This window comes from Larimichthys crocea, unplaced genomic scaffold, assembly GCF_000972845.2.
Source record: "Larimichthys crocea isolate SSNF unplaced genomic scaffold, L_crocea_2.0 scaffold220, whole genome shotgun sequence".
NCBI classification, from domain to species: Eukaryota; Metazoa; Chordata; class Actinopteri; family Sciaenidae; genus Larimichthys; species Larimichthys crocea.
Genome location: NW_020852928.1, coordinates 224,607 through 233,842, shown reverse-complemented (window position 1 = coordinate 233,842; position 9,236 = coordinate 224,607). Strand labels below are relative to the sequence as shown.

The 9,236-nt window shown below is 46.6% G+C and overlaps 1 protein-coding gene across 1 annotated transcript in view; it reads right to left on the bottom strand.

The window, feature by feature from the left end:
* si:dkey-191g9.5 (rap1 GTPase-GDP dissociation stimulator 1) overlaps window positions 1–9,236 on the bottom strand; it is a 30,358-nt gene that overhangs the window by 3,870 nt on the left and 17,252 nt on the right. The window lies entirely within an intron of this gene.

Below are 9,236 nucleotides of genomic sequence, written 5' to 3'. Positions count from 1 at the left end.
CAACATATTCATATAGGCATCTCATACTTGTAATTATGTATGTAGAACTCTTACTGGAGGAGCATTTTGAAAGAGACAGACAATATCCAACACACCATAAAGGTTCTAAGGACTAGGCCATGCCATTCAGATTTTATTGCTGGTATGTGGCTCCATTACTCGTTTTATTGACTGGGGCATGATGCTGGGCAGTCTGCTTTAAAGTCTTTGGTCATGTGGACACATTTCAGCCGGTCAAAAGACCTCTCATAGTCTCAAACGTTATTTAAGCATTGATTTACAAGATACTGAGAGTGTGAGCCCAACAGCACTGTATGTTCAGTTGGTATTATCAGTCTTCCGTGGAGTCATTCAAATTAAAATTCATTCAACCAAATTACTGCACAAATCTTCCATGTGTCACTTGTTTGTGAAACATATTACTGTAAAGGAGAAATAACTCCATCTGACTTCACATCACTGCTTCCATTCAAAGTTTACTGTACGACCAGGAAGACACATTTTCATCTTCACTGTAAGAAAAAAAAAGCTTTCTGAAGGTCACGTTTGTTCATATTCTGAGTGCACATTTTTCAGACTCCGGAACTTACACCACTCACAAAGAGTTCAGGCTATTCGTTTTGGGATGGAAATTTCAGCGTGCCACCAAAATGCACTGTAACCTTTTACAGTGAACTTCATTGACCCTCTCTAAACTTTTGAATGCACATGTCCAGTGTTCAGTGTTTCAGTACTTATTGCCAGAACATGCTGTTCTCTAACAATGTGATTAAAATCACAAGTGTGCTGATCCATGACTGTTCCCTAATTTTGTTCAGTGACAGTTGTATTGAAAACAGTCCTCTGTCATCATGCTGTTCACATTGTGACATCATGACACCAAGACAACACCCAACAATCATCACCTGTACCTGGTCAGTGTGCGCTTTAAACAGGAAGTACTCAGAGGGAAGTTACCACTGAGCTGGGTCACTGTACCTCACATCACTGTAGCATGAACTTTTTACATTTTCCATAAATTTTCCTGAAAATATCCTGAACTTTTTGTGATAGGGTAGATGAAGCTGAGCCTCTACTAATGGAATGGATCAGCATGAAAGGTGTTGATGTAGCTGTAGTTCAAGAAATCAGAAAAGAGCTGTTTGTTCACATGTAGATTGTATACTTATGCTATTGACACTTTAAAGGTCAGTATTCATTTGGATCACCCATTCTTGTGCTGCTATGTCACAGCTCCTAGAGTTACACTAATATTTCACAGATTTTCCACCTTTATCTCACATTAAACTGGACCCAGAAATCATTATTACTAATATTCAGGACTGTCTGCTGGCCGGGCCTCAAAAGGCAAACATCAGTCCATCTGTCCATCCACCATATATCTATTTAAAGGAAATGTCATTGTCATAATTTCCCTTTGATCAACTTTTTGTTCCATGATGAGGTTTTTTGAAAATTCAGATAAAATTTTTTTGGATTTCATGGTCCCCAGAAGATGAATCTGTCACGGACCCCTCCTTGCTGCCCTGACAATATAAAATTTATTGTATGTTTGAAATGAAACATCTAATGGAACCTTTCCATTTCATACAGACAAGTGTCATCTTTGCACATATCACATGGAGGACATTTTAAAACTCCTGATGAATGAAACCGTTTTGGTTTTAATGGGCTCAGCATCCCTCCCCAGCACCTGTCACTGTGCTGTGTACTTGTCTTGCTTGTATTCAATTAGTACTTGTTTGCCACACAAACACCAGGTGACATTTTTAATATCTGTGCAGTAGGACTGTCTGAATTAAAGTATGCTATGTAGCAGATGAGCTCCTGTTTCTGAGCTGGTTTAACTGGTGTCTCCGAGGATGGCCAGTATGGAGCTGGCTGCGAGGCAAGTTTACTGCCTGCTATTGATCTGTCAGTTTACTGAGACTTTCCTTCATGTTCCCAGAGTTCAACTCCTCCTTCATCACACTGGAGGATGGAAACAGAAGATAGAAGTGTGAGATACTTGCAACTAGTGTCGGAGGCAAAATTGTGCTTGCTTCGCATTTTCTGAACATTGTGTGTTAAACAACTTTTTCTTGCAGAGTACAGAACAGAAGAAATGAAACATACATGCATACAAACCTCTAAATTAGTATTTGTGATTGATTAATGATTTTTATCCATATCCACTGACCCTCTCAATACGGTTTTCCTCACTCTCAACAGCAACATTGTGAAATTTGAACAGAACTCATCTGAGTGGTGTAGTCAGATCAACAACATACTGGAGTTAGCCAGGCTGCAGATGAGACCAAAGCACTGAACTTGACTTCGACCGCCCACAACAGGATCCTCCCGCATCTTTTTCAGTATGGGCAACAGCTCCGCGTCGCTGAACGGATCCTTCATAGAGTCTGTAGTGTACACACCACACACCAACACACACACACACACACACCACACACACACACACACATAAATATGCTTGCATTCAGGATTTGGAGTATACCGGATCATATTGGATTAACTGATTAAATAACCAAGCTAGTTAGAAGTGGTTGACCTGTGTTTTTTTTTCTTGGTGAATTATCTTCGTGATATACCAATATGACTATCTGTTAATAATAAATGGTAAATGGACTGCACTTAATAACACCTTTCTAGTCTTCTGACCATTCAAAGCTCTTTACACTACATCTCTCAGTCACCATTCACACACAGTCATACACTGATGACAGAGCCTTCAGGATTTATTGGGGTTCAGTATCTTGTCTAATGTCATCTGATTAGTGGACGACCTGCTCTTCCTCCTGAGCTAAAGCTGCATTAGTGATAATGTGTAAATACTCCAGATTATCCCTGTTCTCTCTTTGTGCTTCACACTCACTCACAGTGTAAATGTTCTTTTTCTTCTCTTTCGTTCAGTTTCTTATGAATCGAGGCATGTTACAAATAACCTTATATAAAAATATATTATAAATAAAAGTATGACGCATAAAAAGTAAACTATGCAATATGCGTGCTGTGTCATACGAAACCTCAAATAACTAAACCCTAAACTCACCAGGGATAAAACAGCAGGGTGGTATGGAGGTTTGTGAAGATGCGAATTAATTAGGAACAATAACCTTCTGTGTATTATGATACAAGATGGCACAGAGAGGAATCCCATAACCATACTGTATGTTTGAACCATTAACGGCCAGAAGTGAAAGCACTACAGAGCAGCTTCACCAAACAAGAAGTTTGTTCGTAAAGAAAAGACAAGAAGCTTCTCCTGAGAAACACACTGATTTCAACAAATATCTTAACAAGCCCACGACTGACAACCAGCTCTCTGCACACTGTCTGTGTATTTGTTGCAGAGAGAAGGATTGATGGCCACATCCAGAGAAGTGCATATTTCCTGCATCTTCTTCTTCAAGAAAAAAAACAACAAAACTCTTGCAAAGTCAGTATATAACATACAGAGAACACTCTAACATTAACAGTTAATAAACAGCCTGTTTCATCAAACATCCAGTGGTAAAATCCATCCTAACTGGACAAACATTCTCAGCCTGGCATGTTTTTGGGATGTGATGAGCGTCCTAACTGTTAGATTTGGGCTGGTGTTTAGACATGTGCAAACTTCTCAACCTCGCTGAGAGTTCACCTTCAGTTCCCAGTCATTGGCTCAGTGAGTCTTACGTGTCTGATAAATTCAGGCACAGAACTTTTTACATAATCTCAGAAATTACAATGTCAATGGCAGATGCTATCGCCAGGGCAACCAGGGCCTCGTTCGCATGATGACGTGCTCGCTTGTTGCCATGGAGATAAGGTGTCGAACCCCAGCTGCTTTGGCTACAGCGTTGACAACTTCCTGTGAGAGGGAGGAAATCAACTCATGATGAGATGTTCATTGTGCGTGTGTGTGTGTGTGTGTGTGGTTGTTGTGTGTGGTGTGTGTGTGTGTGTATGTGTGTGTGTGCATACACAGCACATACACCTCACAAACTGACTAACAAGAAGAAAGAATTTACACTCTGCTAACTTTCACATCAGATCAGAACAAGTGGACTCCCGGGGCTGCGGCTGTGTCTGATGAAGGCAGCCAACAGGCGGCTGGCCTTCTCCTCTGACCCCGGCATGGTCTTTGGCTTCACACCACTCCATTGACACGAGCCAGCAGCTCAGCATCCCTCCCCAGCACCAAGGCTGCCTCCTCTGACACAGCATGGCAGAGAGAGGAAAAATACATTTTAAAAGGTTAACAGAGAAGGTGCAAAATCAAAACGAATAGGACAACAAATCAACACTTATACAGAGAGAGAGGAGAGAGAGAGAGAGAGAGGAGAGAGAGAGAGAGGAAAGAGGAGAGAAAGTTTTGATTAAGGGAGATGTGACTGCCTTCTACACCAATACCGTGCCTGACTAGGCATAACCCTGAAAGAGACAGACAGACAGAGAGAGAGAGAGAGAGAGAGAGAGAGAGAGAGAGAGAGAGAGGAGGAGAGAGAGAGAGGAGGGAGGGAGTCCCCCGGCAGCTATATCTATGGAGCATAACTAAGAGATGACCTGAGCCAGCCCTACACATAAGCTTAATCAAAAAGGAAAGTCTTAAGTCTACTCTTAAGGTGTTGACCGTGTCTGCCTCCTGAACCCAGAAAGGTAGTTTGTTCCACAGAAGAGGAGCCTGATAACTGAAAGCTCTGGCTCCCAATCTACTTTTGGAAACTATAGGAACCACAATGAACCCAGCATCCTGAGAGCGCAGTGTTCTAGAGGAGTAATAAGGTATTATGAGTTCTTTTAGATATGATGGTGCCTGACCATGAAGAGCTTTGTAAGTAAGAAGAAGAATTTTAAATCCTATTCTAGATTTAATAGGTAGCCAATGCAAGGAAGCCAAAATGGGAGAGATGTGATCTCTGATCTTGGTTCCTGTCAGAACACGTGCAGCAGCATTCTGAATTAACTGCAAAGTCCTAAGAGACTTATTAGAGCAGCCTGATAACAAAGAGTTACAATAGTCCTGTCACAACTTCAGCCAGCCGTTAGTTTTTCATTCACCTGTCTTCTGTTTTTTCCACACTAACTCATGTCATTTCAGACGCTGCCACTCCCCCCTGCTCTGCATTAACCGCTGAGTTCATTCAGCTGGCTTGCCCCACCTCCACTCACCTGCTCCTCATCAGCTAATCAGCCCCTCAGTATATGTACCAGTCCACTTCCCTCAGTTCTTTGCCAGATTGTCTAGTGTGTTTTCCCTAGCTGTCCAGCAACTTCTACAACCCTGATTCTGATTCTGATCCTGCCTGCTCGTGTTTTGACCTGCCCTTTTGGACTTTGGACCCCCCTTTCTGCCTGCTCCTACTGGACATGTTTGCCACGCGGACTGCTCTCTGGTTTGACCTTTGCTAAGCCATTAAACTCTGTTTCTTCACCCGAGCTGTTTCCCGTGTCGTGCTATTGGGTTCTTGTCTGCTGTCTGTTACTCCTGACAGTACAATCTGGCCAAGAATGAACCCAGCCGACATGGAGAATGTAAAGCAGGAAATGGCAGCACAAGCTGCTGTTCTATGCCAGCATGAGAAGCACCTCACCGCCATGGAGGTGGCTCTCCAGGAGGCTTCTGCACGCCACAACCAACATTTGGAGACCCTGAACAATCAGCTCCAGCAGCTCATGCAGCTCAGACAAACGCCAGCGGCTTCACCACCCACTAGTCCTCCTGTTCCCACTGCTCCGGGTCCAGAACCCCGCTTAAGTGCTCTGGAGCGCTTTTCTGGAGCTCCAGGTACCTGCCGCTCTTTTTTGACCCTGTGCAAGTTGACTTTTGAGCTTCAGCCCCTCACATATCCCACTGAGAGGTCAAGAGTGGCTTTCATGATCACCCAGCTTACTGGGCGGGCTCGGGACTGGGGCACCGCTGAGTGGGAGAAGCAGTCGGCCTTCTGTTCTTCTGTGACTGCCTTCTCTGAGGGTCTTCGGAAGGTGTTTGATCATGCTACCCCTGGTCGAGAGGCTGCTCGTGGACTGTTAAGCCTGGTTCAGGGGAACCGGAGAGTGACCGATTATTCCATTGAGTTTAGGACGCTTGCTGCGGAGAGTGACTGGAATGCTTCCTCCCTGACTGACGCCTTCTACAACGGCCTTTCTGATGACATCAAGGATGAGCTGGCGGCTCGGGATCCTCCGACTGATTTGGACACGCTCGTTGCCACGGCCATCCGCATTGACGGACGTCTCAGGGAAAGGAGACGCGAGAGAGCGCTGAGCAGTACTCCCCAGAGTCTTCATCGTCCTCCAGCGTCACCTCCCACTTCTAGGTTTTCTCCCTCCGCCAGTGCCCCTGGAGACCAGGTTGAGCCCATGCAACTTGGCCGGACCAGGCTTTCTGCTGCTGAACGACAGCGGCGACAAAGGGAGAACTGCTGCATGTACTGTGGGCAGGGAGGTCATTACGTTTCTTCTTGTCCAGTAAAAGACAGGGCTCACCAGGAATCCAGAGGGCGCTGGTGAGCCATATCATGAACTCTGACATGCCCTCTCGTTCACTACTTCATGCTCAGCTCATCTGTAATGGACAATCACACGCCGTCTCTGTCCTCATTGACTCCGGGGCTGATGCCAACCTCCTGGATCGTGGTCTTGCCATACAGCTGGGTATTAACCAGGAACCTTTGGTCAAGCCTATTCAGGCTACTGCTCTGGATGGGCGCCTTCTCTGCACAGTAACCCACTGCACTGTTCCCCTTCATCTGGGCATATCAGGTAACCACACTGAATCACTTACCTTTCACCTGATAAATGCTCCTCAGCACCCAGTTATCCTGGGGTTTCCTTGGTTACTAAAACATAATCCATATATTGACTGGGGGACTGGTTCAATTCTACAATGGAGTGAACAGTGTCATGCAGTCTGTCTGAAATCTGCTTTGCTACCTGCCTTCAACACCTCTTCCTCTAATGAGCTCCCAGATCTCTCAGGTGTCCCATCCGAGTACCACGACTTAAGGGAGGTGTTTAACAAGGTACGGGCCACCTCGCTTCCCCCACACCGCCCGTACGATTGTGCCATTGACCTCCTCCCGGGCTCATCACCACCAAGGGGGAGACTCTATTCTCTGTCAACCCCTGAAACCAAGGCAATGGACGACTACATCAACAACTCGCTGGCAGCAGGCATCGTCCGTCCCTCTTCATCCCCTGCTGGAGCTGGATTTTTCTTTGTGGAGAAGGACAAATCCCTCCGACCCTGCATTGATTACCGCGGTCTGAATGATGTCACCATTAAAAACAGGTACCCCCTCCCACTCATCTCTTCTGCATTTGAATTGTTGCAAGGAGCTTCTGTGTTTACCAAGCTTGATCTCAGGAATGCCTATCACCTTGTTCGCATCCGGGAGGGGGATGAGTGGAAAACGGCATTCAACACCCCAAGGGGTCACTACGAGTACCTGGTCATGCCTTTCGGACTCACTAATGCTCCTGCTATATTCCAAGCCTTGGTGAATGATGTGCTCTGGGATTTTCTCAATGTGTTTGTGTTTGTATACATCGATGACATCCTCATATTTTCAAAGTCTGAACAGGAACATGTGCAGCATGTCCGCCGTGTTCTCCAGAGACTCCTAGAGAACCAGCTGTTCGTGAAGGCGGAGAAATCTGAGTTCCATGCCACTGAGGTGTCATTCCTGGGATACATCATTTCGGTTGGACGTATTCACATGGATCCCACCAAGGTTAAGGCAGTGATGGATTGGCCGGTTCCCACCACTCGGAAGAAGCTTCAGCAGTTCCTTGGGTTTGCCAATTTCTATCGCAGGTTTATCCGCAACTATAGTTCTGTGGCAGCTCCCCTGACAGCCCTCACCTCCCAGAAGGTAGCCTTCCAATGGTCCCCTACTGCAGAAAGGAGGTTCAATGAGTTAAAGTCACGGTTCTCTACTGCTCCCATTCTCATCCTTCCAGATCCAGAACACCAGTTTGTTGTGGAAGTGGATGCATCAGACTCCGGGGTGGGGGCAGTCCTGTCTCAGCGGTCAGCAGAGGACCAAAAGTTACATCCATGTGCCTTTTTCTCCCGCAAGTTGTCCCCAGCAGAAAGAAATTATGACATCGGAAACCGGGAGTTACTGGCCGTCAAGCTGGCTCTCGAGGAGTGGAGGCACTGGTTGGAGGGGGCAAGGCATCCGTTTGTGGTGTGGACAGACCACAAAAACCTGGAGTACATCCGGTCAGCCAAACGGTTGAACTCCCGTCAGGCCAGGTGGGCATTATTCTTTAATCGTTTTGACTTTACCCTGTCCTATCGCCCAGGTACTAGGAACATCAAACCTGATGCCCTGTCCCGTCAGTTCCAGTCCGACACCTGTCCCATACAACCTGAAAGTATCCTCCCCACTAAGGTGGTCATCGGCACTGTTACCTGGGATATTGTGGACAAGGTAAAGCAGTCCCAGGCCGACCACCCGGCTCCCAGTGCCTGCCCTGATAATTGTCTGTATGTGCCTGTGGATCTCCGCTCTCAGGTCCTCCAGTGGGGACATTCTTCTCGCCTTGCCTGTCACCCGGGGGTTAGGCGCACCCTAGCTCTGCTGAGGCAACGTTTCTGGTGGGCTTCCATGGAAGAGGACACCAAGGAGTTTATCGCTGCTTGCCAGATTTGTGCTCAGCACAAGACTGCTCGCCATGCCCCCCCTGGCCTTCTCCAGCCACTGCCTATTCCTCATCGTCCATGGTCCCACATCTCTCTGGACTTTGTCACTGGACTGCCTCCCTCAGAGGGTAACACCACCATTCTCACTATTGTGGACAGATTTTCGAAGTCTGCCCAGTTTGTTCCATTGCCTAAGTTACCATCTGCCAAAGAAACAGCTGAACTTGTGTTACATCATGTTTTCCGTTTGCACGGCCTCCCCTGTGATATTGTTTCTGACCGGGGGCCACAGTTCACTTCTCGTTTCTGGACAGAGTTTTTCCAACTGTTTGGGGCCACGGTCAGCCTATCCTCTGGTTTCCATCCTCAATCCAACGGACAGACTGAACGGATGAACCAGGAGATGGAGACTGCCCTGCGTTGCATTGCGTCCCAGACACCATCCTCCTGGTCCAAACAGCTTCTATGGGTTGAGTATGCTCACAATACGCTTCCAAGCTCAGCCACAGAACTTTCCCCTTTCCAGTGCTCTCGGGGTTATCAACCTCCACTGTTCCCGGAGCAGGAGCGAGAGACCAGGGTCCCATCGGTCCAGGCATTCATC